Here is a 13,510-nt window from a genome sequence, read left to right as displayed (position 1 = left end):
CGGGCGGGGTGAGGTGGAGGGGGGGCGCCGGCCCCGCCGCCGCGGGGGAGACGCGGCTCCCGGCGCTGTGCGCCCGAGCTGCTGCTGGTTACGCCAGCCCCGCCGCCTGCCTCTCTGCCTCTCCTCGCCTCTGATTCTGCGCACAGCCAGCCCCAAAGCCTGTCATTCTGCAAAACACAGTTTACTCAACAGAGAGAGCGAGTGGGGGAGCGGGAGAGGTGGAGAGAGGGAGACGGCGCGGAGGAGCCCAGTCCCGCAACCCAGCATGGCTTCAGGGGACCTTTACGAGGTAGCGGGGGCCGCGGGGCGGGAGGGCGGCGGGGGGGCCGCCGGCCGGGGCGCCGCCGAGGGCAGCGGTGGCGCATTCGGGAGCCGCTCCGCGGAGCCCTCGTAGTTGCCAAAGAGCGGAGGAAATCGCCAAGGGAAGGGCTGGGGTGGGGGGAAAAGGGCTGGCGTGTGTTTCGGCGGGGGGGGAGGGAGGGATGGAGCGGCTCCCCTCCCTTCCCTCTGCCTCTCTCTTTCTCTTTCTCTCTCTACTTTCCATCGGGCTTGATCTTAGCAGGCCTTGCAAGAGAGAAGGAGGAAGGAGTGAAGGAGAGCGAGAGTTAGCGGTAGGATGGGGAGGCGATCGCAGTGTGATGAGCCCGGAGAGTGGAGAAAGTCCAGGTAAAGTCATAGGCGCTCTGGACGTGCTGAATGTGCAGATTAGTGCGAAAAAATGCGCCTTAGCGCTGCCGGGAGGCGCAGGGATGGAGGCGGCTCTGCGCCCGCTGTGCAAAGTGCAGGAGCCGGCGCCAGGTTGCTTCACCTCACGCCCGGGGTGCTGCGGGGGCGGCGGCCGGGCCGGGGGGGCCGCGCTGCGCCCCCAGTACCTCGGCGGGCTGCAAAGTTTGGCGGGGGCCCCGCTCCGGCGGGCCCGGGGTGCGAGATGGGGCGGGAGGTGGCGGCGGGCCCCCCGCAGCCCGGCATGCGGTGCCCCCCGGGCGCAGCGGACGGCGGGGATGCGCCGGGCGACGGCTACCCGGGTTCGGATCGGGGGAGAGAGAGGAAAAGGAGCTGGCAGGCGGTCGGTGAGAGCCAGCCAAATTTTGACCTCAGGCACCCAGTTCTTATGCCCGAGCCGAGAACAAGTCTAGCCACTCTTGTGCCAGAGAAGGAGAAGGGAGAAAGCAGAAATTAAAAATAAGAAAGACTGGACCCAGGTGTTTTACATATCCAGCTCCAGTAAGTGGAAGCAGGGTGGAAGTCTGACATCAAAAATGCCCAACAAGACTGGACGTCCTACACCAGTCCTTGCTCTGGAGCAGTTTCCTGGTGAAATGGCCGTTTGTGTTGTGGTTGTCTGGGGCACACAGCGCAAGGGCGAGGACAGAAGTGATCACCTTCCAGTTGGAACTGTGTGCCCATGATTAGGCACTGCTCAACCATCAGGGTGTGCTTGGGTGTGGAACTGCCTCCGTGGTTCGTTGGACGTGGTTGGACTTACTCTTGGGTTGATGATCTTGATGATCAGCTGTAGGGTCTTACATGCAAGAAGTGGAGGATCTGGCGGGTTTCATGTAGAACAGTTTTCACTTTGTCATGGTCTTTAACAAAGGTCATAGTTACGCAATGACATAGCTCTATTAAGATTTTATTTTGCCAAGTGGGACACAGATTTCCTTTGAAGTGAACAGCATACACGGTCTCCTACGTGGTGTTAAATTATTGGAAGTACATGATGATTTGAATAGTGTCATTGACGTTTTCCCCATCATTTTGTGATATCTGTCATATTACATTGCAGTTTTAAGGATATTGCATGTCAGCTGTATTGGTGTGACTCTGGCGTAGCCAGTGGGAGTTCTGTGAAGAAAAACTTTGACACAAAAAAGTTAGTGATAAAATTTTGTATTAGTAACTTCTAGGATGTGTAGAGGATCTTTGCCTGGTCTTGTCTAAGTTTTCTTCCAATGTTTGGATTAGTTCTGGAAAGAAATAAAACTAGTACCTTTTAGGCTGATGGTAGCCATGCTGGTTTAGCTCCTACTCATCATGAAAAAATTCTGCTTTTTTATGATCTTTATGTTATTACAAGACGATGATGTTTGGCAGTTGGATGTGGGCTGTGCATCGAGTATTACAGCGTGGCGATTGAGTGTTGCCGCTCAAGTGGTGACCTGGCATGGAGGTGTTAGTGGGAGAGCAGACATCACCTGGTTTGCAGCCCGTTTGAGGCCCATTCGCTTTGCAGGCAGTTGCGTGGATAAATGTGAATTGTTAGTACCGTGGTTCAAAGCCTCTGAGTCACTTCCTTTCTTTGTTACTCCATTTGAACTACTTTTGCTTATCCTTCTATAATATGGAAGAATTGTATCCAGAACAGGTAAGTGGAAGATGGCTATTCATTCCTTGTTGTGTGAGGTGTTTGGAATATGCACCTTCTCAGCTGGTCGTGGTGTAAAATCTTCATCCATGTGTCGGACATGTGGGAAAAAGTATGTGCAAGACTTCTATGGTCAATCCATCTCCATTTTGCGTCTCCACTGGGAAGTTCTCTGTAATGGAGGTCAGAAGAAATGTCTAGAAAGCTGAAGAGTGCGTCTAGCAGGTAGCAAGTGTGTAGATGGTAGTAGCTTCATTTTAAAAACGACTCAGCTTTGCCTCGCTGCTCTTTCCTGTGCCAGAAAACCAACCGCATCAAAGGGACTCATCAGAAAGAAGCTCTTACAGCCGTGATGTCCCACACCAGTTTGCATGTGAGATGAAGCACTTTGTGCCTTCAGAGCTGACACCTCCATTCTTGCTTGGATACATCATTCTTTTGTGTCCTGCTGAACAAGTAAAAACATGCATGGCAGGATGACCATTGAACAGTTTCAGAATTTGAGCGTGAAATACATTGGGGCTATTGGTGTAAATAAATAATTTGGGGCTTATGGTGACATTCCAAAGTTAAACTACACTCCTGATTCCCATTTGACTCCATTAGTAATATCTGAGCCCTTCCAGGATTCTTACTGAATTTTACCAAAAAAGATAATAATTACCTCTGCAATTGGGAGTATTTAATACTGGCTGCAAAATTATTTTTGTTAAAGCCAATGATGATCTTGGAGCCATGGTAAAGCACATTCAAAAGTACAGTGTGCATTACCTGTATTGACTTCTTATACTTTGGTGGCACTCAAGAAACTTAAGTCTAAGATTTTAAGTTTTGGAAATAAATGTGTATACTTATCGTGTCAGTTCATGTTCTACTGTTGTGTTATTTTAAAAGGCTCTTCAGCCTTTTAAACTTAAAGATAAATTCAATTAATATATTTATATTGAAGCAAAATAAGATCACAGTCAAAGTAACCACAGTGTTTGGTTAACTAGGTGCCTTTTTCTCGTTAGAAATGGCTTCTAATCACCTGAAATACTTCCTATTATGTATCTTTTAGGGCTGTAAAACGGGTACTGATTTATTGTAGAAGCAAAAGAACACCCATTGTGTATTCTGTGTTTACTGGTAGTCAGTTCTAGATTTGTGTGTTAGAACCAAGACACTTTGCATCAAAAGAGAGATACTTCCATTATATGATAAAAGACAGGTGTTGGTTCTGAAGTTTTATTTTGATTTTTTTTTGTATTGTTGGTGTTTTTTTCCTTTAACAGTTAGGAATGCTATGTATATTTTACTGTAATTCTCAGACTATTTAAAATACTAGTTTGGCTTTGCTTGACTTTCATGTGCTTGTGACTTCAAGCTTTTCTGAGATGGAGAAAGAGTAATGGAAGGTTCTTTCCCCCCCCCCCCTTCTCACAAGAGGTAACCTGTTAAATATTAAAGAATTATGTGCATATTCCTTAGAAATTACAAACTGAAAATAAAGGACTTGACAAAAGGGTATTGACAGTGGCCTTCAGTAAGGCAGCCCTGATTTGCTTTGTGACTCAAATACACTGTTGGATGCATAGATAGGAAATCCTCATTAATTTTGGTAACAAACAGAAAGGGTAGTGTATTTTCTCTTAAATACCAAGTTTGTATATTCATGTTAATATTGTCAGTAATTTGAAGTAATATTATGTATTTTCTATGTACAATTTAGTTCTCATTATCTGAACCCAAATAGTTCTTTCATGGAGGCTGTGGTATTAAAAGTATATGAGATGGCTTTAGAGGGGAAACAATTCAACATGAACAGTGCACCGAACTTCGTTTGTCCTAGCACACAGCATCCCATTTACTACAATAAAATTCCAGTCTATTGATGAATATATGAGTCAGTATCATAGAAATGCTCATGAAGCTGACTTAGATGCTTTTTTTAATGTAATATTTTGGGGATTTGTATATAATGAACACAATTAGACATTCAGGGATGATACAGTTGAAATCTAAAGTCTTATTTTAACATTGTGTCAAGTTATGTTACAACACTTTAGGTAAGTGATCTAAAGATTATAGCTGAATCTCTGAAGGGGACTGTCACATGCATGTATTTCTGAATTACAGTAATAAAAACAGTCTTTAAAACTTAGGAGTTTTTGCATTGAAGTGTTGGTCTTTGTGGAAAAGGGATGTATAAAAAAAATGGCATCTTCTCACCAAAATGATGCAATGCCCATGGATAGGAAGTTTGTCCACCATAGCGACAAGTTTCAATTAAATCTTGGTGTGTTTATGCAGCTGTGTAAGAACGAGCTGCAGTTTATTTTAGCTTATGTGATCCACCAGAAAGATAACGCATTCCCAGATGAGTTACAACATCTCCCGTTTATACCTGCACTCAGGTACCAGCAAAGTCAAAACTCGAAGATAACAATGGCCCCGTTTGGCCTGCTGGATCTTTGACATGTGGAGACACGCCAATCGCAGAGAACACGGCTGAGCTGTTGGGTGCGAGGCTTGGTCTGCAGAGGCACAGCTTCAAAAATAAGCTTTGTTTTACAAAGCGAGGAAATGCAAGTTTTTGAGCATTGTGGCTCTCCCATCTTTTGCATCTCTTGCAATGGAGTCACTTCAGGAGAGACACATACTTAAACCTGCTTATTGAACCGGAAAGCTGAAATCTATTTTTAAAGTATTTCACACGTATCTTCTAAGACAGAAGTGACTTGGGTAAACGTTATTATTTCTCAACTTAAATCAACCTCTTTATTGATATAACAGCTCTGTGTTGAAGAAACAGGACTCATTTCACAACCAGAAAACATGGACTTGAGGCAGAATCTGAGGGATAAAGAACCCAGTTTAGCACCTGCTCCTGTAGAATGGTGAGCTGTGGGTGCAGCGCTGGCTTCAGGGACACAGGCCCGTTCCCCCAGCTGAGCACTGCTCACCTGATAAGGAACACCTTACTTTTTTAGTGAAAAAGCTTTACTCACACCTATATTGAAGAATCAGCTATTTCTCTATACATCGTCATAGATCTACTATCAAAATCAGCTTTTAGAAGACATCTCCTCAAAGTAAGGTAACCTGTGAGCTGTCTTACCCTCGGTAGCAATCTAGAAATCTTGCTGCCCGATGAAAGTTTTCGGGACTCTGTTCCGAACTGGGTGTGATTTGCGGCGCAGGATTCTTTGATGCTGCACTGGGCAATCATCTGGACAATAGATTAAACTGAACTATAAAGCATATAGCAAAGAGTTAACCTGAGGTCTCGTAGTTCTCTAAATTAAAGATACTGAGTGAGTTTCAAAACTGTAACTGAGTAACTCTGGCAATATTCATTATCTTACTAAGAAATTCCAGCGTCAAGCCGCATGTGGAACATTACAATGCACATAATGACTGTGTTGTTTACCTACAGCGTCACTCGTCACCACCACTCCAGCTTCCTCATTACACTGTAAACTGCTTGGCATATTTTGGGATACTGAGCACCAATGGATTTCTTATGCATGTTGCCGTTTTGTTACAATCTTGATGAAGTGTTTTATCTGGATCAAATGTAATTTATCTCTCATATACTCCTGCTTGGAAGGCTACTGAAAACATACTCTGTATCGCTCTCTAAAGCTTGAACACATGAGTAAAGATTTTCCCACCTTCCCTTCCTTACCCAGGTTCAGTGTTCCTACATATCCAAAGATTAAAATGACATCAGTTTTTGTAATGCTTTCTGAATGACAAATACAGTGCTTTCCTTTGGGTTGGTCTTTGATTCAAAGTTAAAATCCAGCAATAAACCCATTGTTTAGTAATTGTTTCTGAAAATTAAAATATTTGGAGATAGGCAGTTCAAATAATGGCAAAATTTAAGTTTGGTGTAATATTGAAAGAAATTGGCTGATTATTTTTTTTAAATCAATGGAGTAATTGTGATGGCCAGCTATGCTGTAAATAGCATTTCTTTGTCCATTCATTTGACTTTTAGCAGTATTGCAGTTTCTTGGCTGTGTACATTTTCATCAGCGCAATCCCTTTTTGTTCCTCCTTACCCATAGATTTTTCAGACAATTTCTGGTCCTGGAAAAAAAAAATCAAGTAGTTAGCTTTTCCTTGTGTTTAAATTATTAGAACAATATAATGTATCAGACAATGTAAAATGAAATATTTGCAACGTAGGGTAACTAGTAGTGGGGTGTGTGAGTGCTGACTTGCTTTACATTCCTGCAAATAAGAATATTCTGTCTTTGACAAAAGGAAAGTCATCCCTGTGGCCTGTTGAATAACAGTGTTGCATTCCTTGTTTATTATCAAAACTTTAGACTGGTAACATTGCCAAGCTGAGGGGAAATGCACTTCAATCTGTTTTCTTCTATTAACATAGAGAAAATGTAGATTCCAATTCCATTTCAATACTATCTCATAAGTTATAATATAAACTATTGTTGCCAATCTATCAGGTCTCTAAAAACTTTCACAATAAGTTAATATGATTGACCTGTATAGGAAAAGATGATTCTTGTTGTGGCTTAGCAGAGAAGGGGAAATAGGTTGGCTCTTGTCGAATTGTGAAGAGTAGCAGCATGATCAGTAGACTGCAAGTGAACACTAAAACAAAACCTGCGTTGAAAACATCTGCCAGAAAGACACTTTTATTTGAAAATGGCAGTTGCCCCGTTTGGGCTTTGCTAGATTTATAACTGACCACCCACAAAACTCGCAGCCCATTCCTCCAGAGGGACAAACCAGAGCAATGAGGAGATTTTCTGCCATAAGGCACTTCGCTGCATTTATTGAGGTTTTGTGGGGTTTATTTGAAATAATCTTATAATAATGTGATCATTTACATCTGCTCAGCACTCAGTGGATTAGGAAGGGATACAGGGGACTACACACCACAAAGTCTGAGCTCCATCGCAGGAAAATTAGCAGCACCTATAAAAAGAAATAGAATCAGCAGTTGATTGTGAACATGTCTTGGTTTGGAGAAGAGTTAACATAAGTTTTTAGAGGAAAGTCACATCTCACAGAAGTTTTAGTCAATACGTGGCTAAGAATGGCTCTGGCTGGGGTACATGGATTTTCAAAAAACCTGCTGGTAAGATTCCCCAGCAGCAGCTGCTGAAACAACCCTGTGGTCCAGAAGGGTCGGTCATCACTTCGACTCCCCGGTTCACAGAGAGGAAGCGACAAAGGGTCGTTATGGCAGAGTGTCCAGACATCAGTACTGGGACCTGCGCTGGACAACAGAATCATCAATTATTTGAAAAGAATCACATTTACTGCTGATAACTTATAGATTATTATTAGCATTGTCAAGAGAAAGGTTGACAGTGAAGAGCTGGATGAGAGCAGCTGGAATACAGTGTTTATAAATGCAAGCTAATGATCAAAAGAAAGATAATCCTGACTATACATGCATAACAATGAGCCCTGAGGAAGCCGTTACTATTCAGGAGTGATCTCGGAATCATTGTTGGAAACTTTCTGGGTGTGTCTACATGAGTATTTTAATTTGGATCAGGTGCGTGCTTTTGAAGTGAATCTCCCTGTGATCCCCAGTTACCACACCTCGGTTTGCATCACCAAACTGTCGTGGAGAGCAGTGACCGCCCTCCCTTCAGGTGCAACCAAACCAGAAAACGTGTTCCAGCTCCTAATAGGTGTCTGGTCCATGGGACCAGACTGCTGCTAATCAGAGGTAAACCTCAGGCAAAGAGAATTTGGGGTGTTATTAAACAAGGAATTGAAGATGTTGGGGAATAGCACTGTGCTTCCACATCTGCAGCACTGCACCCGCTTCAAGAAAACAGAACTAGGAATGATGCAGAGAAGGGCAATGGGATGTTGCACAGCGTGGAACGGCTGCCAGGGAAGACACCTAATGACAATTGGAAGTGATCGAGGAAGATATGAATGGTATGGAAAAGACAAATGAGGGATGATGAGTTAATTCAGCGATGAATGTTACTTCTCATTGCACAAGAAAAGGCACGCAGCTAACGAAATCATTAGGCAAATGAGTGAGACAAAGGAAGCACTTCTTCACAGGACTGAAATCTTGGAACTCATTGCCATGGGATGTTGTGGAAGTCAGAACTGAAAATGGTTTCAAAGAATGGTAAAACAGCTTCTTGAAGGATAGGTCCTTTCATACCTTTCTGCACAAAAAAATCTTTAAACTGCTAACGGCCAGAAGTTAGGATGGTAGAGCAAGGGCAGCACTTACTCTACAGATGCTGTTTTGTAAGCATCCAGTACTAATTTCTGTTGGAATATACAACACGTTGAACTAAATGGACCTTTAGTCTGACCTCATATGGCAGTTCTTAGTTTTGTACTTACTACAGTCATTAAACAAACATAGGTATTGACTAAGATGTTGATACAGTCTGCAGAGATCACAAACATACTCGCCTTACAAGTTGTATTCTGGTATTCTAATTGCTAATCATTGTCAATTAGCATCCTTGCAAACACAGGGATAAATCAGAATAGTGGGTTCAGGTTCCAACAGAAAACTCAGTCTGTGTTTTAGAGACCTCCCAGTCTAGACTTCCAACAAGATGCAACAGGTGGTAGAAGCAAACAAAAGAGTAGAAGGGAGGAGGTGATGAAGTAACATTGAATCAAACATGCATAATAAAAATGAAGTTTTGGCTCACTGCCACAGCTCTGGCTAATAACTGGGGTAAAAGGGATCAACTAGAATACATTTGGGTAAATGCATGGAATGAGGCAGACGATCAAGTCAGTCTAATTAGAAAACTATATCAATTGAATGTTTCTGATGAACAAATCCAGCTTTCTCCTACTTCTATGAGAAAAGCATTTCAGCATCTAAAACTGTTTATTCACAACTTTTCTGTATTTACATTTTTCAATGGTCTTTGCAGGCTTCCTTAATGCTGTACAGGGTTGTTAATACACATATATAAATCTGTAAAGGCTTTATCTAATTATACGTTAAGAAGCCACTATCTTTTAACAAACCCTTCGAGTTGCGATTTCGTTGGGGTTTTTTTTCCAGAAATGGTGACTACTAATATATTGAAATATAAACAGCCTAATTTCTAACTGCTGAGCTCAACTTGTCAAATTCTTTCACAGATACAAAAGTTAACTTTTTTTGACATCACTTTGCAGCCACTGCAATGAGCCCTGGTGGTGTAAACTCTTCTCAGACGTCAGATGAAGGGGAGAGCTTTGCTCGTGTATCTTGTTAGTCTTGGTAATAAGAGAGATGTTACAAAATAAAGTGTGATATTCCCTAGTTTTTTAAAAGACTACTTTGTAAAATTTGTTTGACTATGCTAATAGACTTTCCTTTAAATGTTATGCAGTTGGAAGTTTGCTCTAAAAATATTTTTGAAACTGTTGAATCATTTCCTTTTTTGGAGAAGGGACTGTTTTGCAAAATAGAAAATCACGTTATCACATTAATACATCCGATGAATTGGTCTTTCAGAATTTTTTTTGCAATAGGTTTCAGGTGTTTTAGCACAAGAAATCTGACAGCAAAATTGCTGGGGAATTCCTGCTAAATACAGTTCACATGAAAAGAAAATGCACAGTAATGCTTACTGGGCTCATACATGGATTTTGAGACTCTTAGACTGCAAAGATCTCGATCACAAGGTTTTTTGGTGATTAACGTAAGGGAGGAATAGCAGACTCCAGTGTGAACGTGAACGCATGAATTTAGGATGACACAGCATGAGAGGAACTTTGATGAGAAATGATTGAACTTATCTCAGAGGAAGTCGCAAGCTTTTGGGTTCAGCAATGGCGTGGCACAACAGTATAGCTCCAAATTAAATAAGAATATGACTCAAATATCAAAATCCATACAGGGAGGAGGATGGAGACTTTAAGGATCCCAAATTAAGTACTAGGAATTACAGGGGAAACAACATTTATGTACTAAAACGCCTTTGCATGACTCCAGGGGAAAAAACCTCGAAGTTCTTAAAGGAATAAATACTGATGAGGGGCAATTAAAACTTTGTGATTCAACTGCAGGAACTGGAAGCGAGACTGTAATAGCCTGGGTGCACAAACCCAGGCTTTTCACAATCCAAAAATGTGGAAAAGTTGAAAAGCTGCTTCAGCTCTTTGAAATTAAACATTACCACCGGTTCATCGTTTTCCTCTGTGTGGAAATGTCAGAACTGGTGCACTGTAACAGCCAGAAAAGGAGGTGTTAGAGGTGATGAGGAACTTGACAATGTTTTATCCAAGTAGTTGCTATTATGTGCCTAATATGCAGATGAATACATAGTAGTATACAGTATTTGTATAGTCAGCAAAATACACCTTAGTATGGAAACAGTGCTAAAAGTAACAGGAGACTGAGAGAAGCAATAGTTACCAACTTCAGCTCTTTGGCAGCAGAAAAGCTGAATTTTTTGGGTTTTTTTTACAGTTGAAATGCAAGATGACTGCTTTTCTGTCTTTATATATATAAAATCAGAGTGTAAGACATGCAATTAAATAAAAAATAGACAATTCAGACTGCAAAATTTAGTAACATTGAATGTTTCCATTACTTACCTTTATGGCCTGATAATGTCTTATGTACAACAGAAGCCCTGATCATCTGGGCACTGATGATACACAAAAGATGCAACAGAAACCCCAGAGAAAGCTGTTTGATAATGTATTTTTACATATACCCAGGTAACAGCAGCTCTTTTACTCTACACCCACAGAAACACTCCTGTTTCTTAATACAATAAAAAGGGTGAGGCCCTTGGCCACCTTCTATGGCCTTCTCACTGCTGTGTTGTATTTGTCTCGGTGTCAAGAACAGTGATTGTCAATTAACTGTGGGAATCGTGGGTCTCTGAGCAAAACTGTTTGGCATCAGAGATGCTTTCGGAGCCCAGGGGATGTGGATCAGCTCCTTCCTCAGACTCCCCTTTGTACATAATACTGATGCGTTAGTACCTGAAGGGACGCTGAAGTTCAAACACATCCAACAAAACCCACTATTCTGCATCAGCTTGCGGGACCTGACGGCAGGTGAGGAGCATCGGATGGTTCTGTCCCTCCGTGTCCTCGGCCAAGGACCATTCAGACCATTCATTCCCCACCTCCCACCATCATCCCTGCCGCCACCTCACCAGCTGTGAATGACTTTCAGTGCCTTCCCATGCCCTGACGTGCTCTTGTATCGGGTGACAGATGAAAGCAGGAGTGCCAAGGTGGCCTTGTCATCCCTCCCTGCTGACTAAGGCCTATGCAAACAGTACGTTGTATGGCATTTATCAAGTGGATCAAGATAACAAAAATTCCAAGCTCCAGGGAAGACACCCTCTGTTTTTTTTTCATTGTACACATTGCAAGCTTTGGATTATTATTCTCGTCAATCTTTCATTACACTGATAGAATGCACTTTCGTCGAAGAACGGCATGGCTCAACATGTGGACTGCCTGTTGTAGTTCATAATCTTGTATGAACTGTTGTCCTCGCTGCCTGGGAAAGCTTCACGGAATTGCAAGGCGAATTGATGGCAGACTGCTGTTTCTCCCAGTTGAATAACACGTCCTCTCACTTTGTCATGAGCACCACAAAGGATGGCAGATTTTTTTCCTGCATTGTTTAACCATCCTACACTTTGGCTTTCTGACACATTACTTACAGTATTTCTAGTGAATGCCAGGGATACCACATTTCTTACTCTTAGGGGTATCAAATATTGCAGTGTGTGCGTGGTTACCACTTATTGACAGGCTACCGTGGGCTGTGATTTGAATTGTTCCGCAACTGTGCTGCTGTTACTTTTTGTGCTTCATCCAGTCATATCACATACCACTGACAGCCTGCTGTGTTCAGAAGACAAAGGCAGGTCTTTCACATGAACTGGACCTTCTACATGTACCATGAATGATGCAGTTTTCCTTCCATGCTATTAACTGCTGCTCTTGGAGCCTATTTAGTATACAGGGAAAAAGTCTTGTTTACTGATCAATTAAGATGTGTAAACTACTCTTGGTTTGGATATGCAACCTACATTGCTGTTACACAGCCCATTTCAAGATATGTGTCTGAAGTACAGTTCACAAACCAAGGACAACATTTTTGTGCAGCTTGGAACAGCTCTAATGGAACTTTCCCTAAACATCTTTCTTCATGTCCAACTGCTGTTGCTCCTGTTACCACCAAAAGGCAGCCATTCCAAGATCACAAGCATCTCCAGCCATCAAAAGTTTTAGTCTAATGGCAGCTGATCTTTCAAAGTGTGGAGTTACACACTGAGGACGTTGTTTAGTACTGAGAATCACAAAGATGTGTTTGGGATGTGTATTTAAATGCATACGCTTTTACAGGCACCGAGGGGATAGCTGGGGATTGCCTACAGATATTTAGTATTTGATATATCACTTATTCAAGATTTGGAAAGCACTTGAATAGGAAGCCTCGGGGTTAGCAGAGGAACTGTGTGATAAGCCGTAGATCTCACAGAAGAACTGATAGCAAGACCTACCTTTTCATTCCCTGTCTGATGACACAGTGGTGTAATAGGGCTTTGCAGTGCCAGATACAGTGTCACTGAGCAGGACTGAGGATGAACCAAGGCTGTTCTCAGTCAGTTTGGGTGTTTTGTGTCTTTTGAAGTGACTGGTCTTTAGCTCTATTTCTGAGAAGGTTCCTTGAACCTCTGACTCAAACAGAGCCATCTCCGAATGGGGTAAACCGGTAGCTGCAGCCCGTCTGGGACAGAAACTGCAGGCTGTGCAGAACACGTTCCCCTTTGCAAACATGGTGGCAGCTGCTTTTGATCTGTGGCTTCTCACTGCTATTGTGTGAGGGAATCACACTCTCTGAGTTTCGAGAGCCACAACAGAGAGTATGTAAAGCTGTGGCTCATTTAGGGCTGGATGTTATTTTAATGAGCTTACTAAATCCTCTATAGGACTGAGTTTCTTTGGAGTTCTCAGTCCTCCAAAGCAGTGCTCTCGGTCGGACTTTAGAGCTGTGGACACTGTCGAGCTCTACAAAACAGCAGCAGTTGTGTGCTGCACCAATTTCAGCAACATCAGCAACCTGAGTGCAAGTAGCTCACCCGCTTTAGCAGCTGGTTTCAGCATCGAGTTGATCAGACCTCTCTGAACGGAGCTGAAATGACATTGTACAGCAAATGG

The 13,510-nt window shown here is 42.6% G+C and overlaps 1 protein-coding gene across 2 annotated transcripts in view; it reads left to right on the top strand.

Annotated features, from left to right (window-relative positions):
• The first annotated feature begins 24 nt into the window (after positions 1-24).
• The window catches only part of CDYL2 (chromodomain Y like 2), a 58,194-nt gene continuing 44,708 nt past the window's right edge, over positions 25-13,510 (top strand). Inside the window, exons 1-2 of one of the 2 annotated variants that reach the window (XM_071814185.1) lie at positions 25-289; positions 563-666. The gene's annotated coding sequence lies outside the window, so the exon portion shown is untranslated. Of the gene's footprint in view, positions 290-559; positions 667-13,510 lie in introns of both variants that reach the window. The other variant, XM_065848332.2, reaches the window with a different exon arrangement.

The sequence above is a fragment of the Patagioenas fasciata genome, chromosome 13 (assembly GCF_037038585.1).
Source record: "Patagioenas fasciata isolate bPatFas1 chromosome 13, bPatFas1.hap1, whole genome shotgun sequence".
In the NCBI taxonomy this organism is placed as follows: domain Eukaryota; kingdom Metazoa; phylum Chordata; class Aves; order Columbiformes; family Columbidae; genus Patagioenas; species Patagioenas fasciata.
Note: the sequence above shows the minus strand (reverse complement) of the source record. Positions and strands in the feature narration are given on the sequence as shown.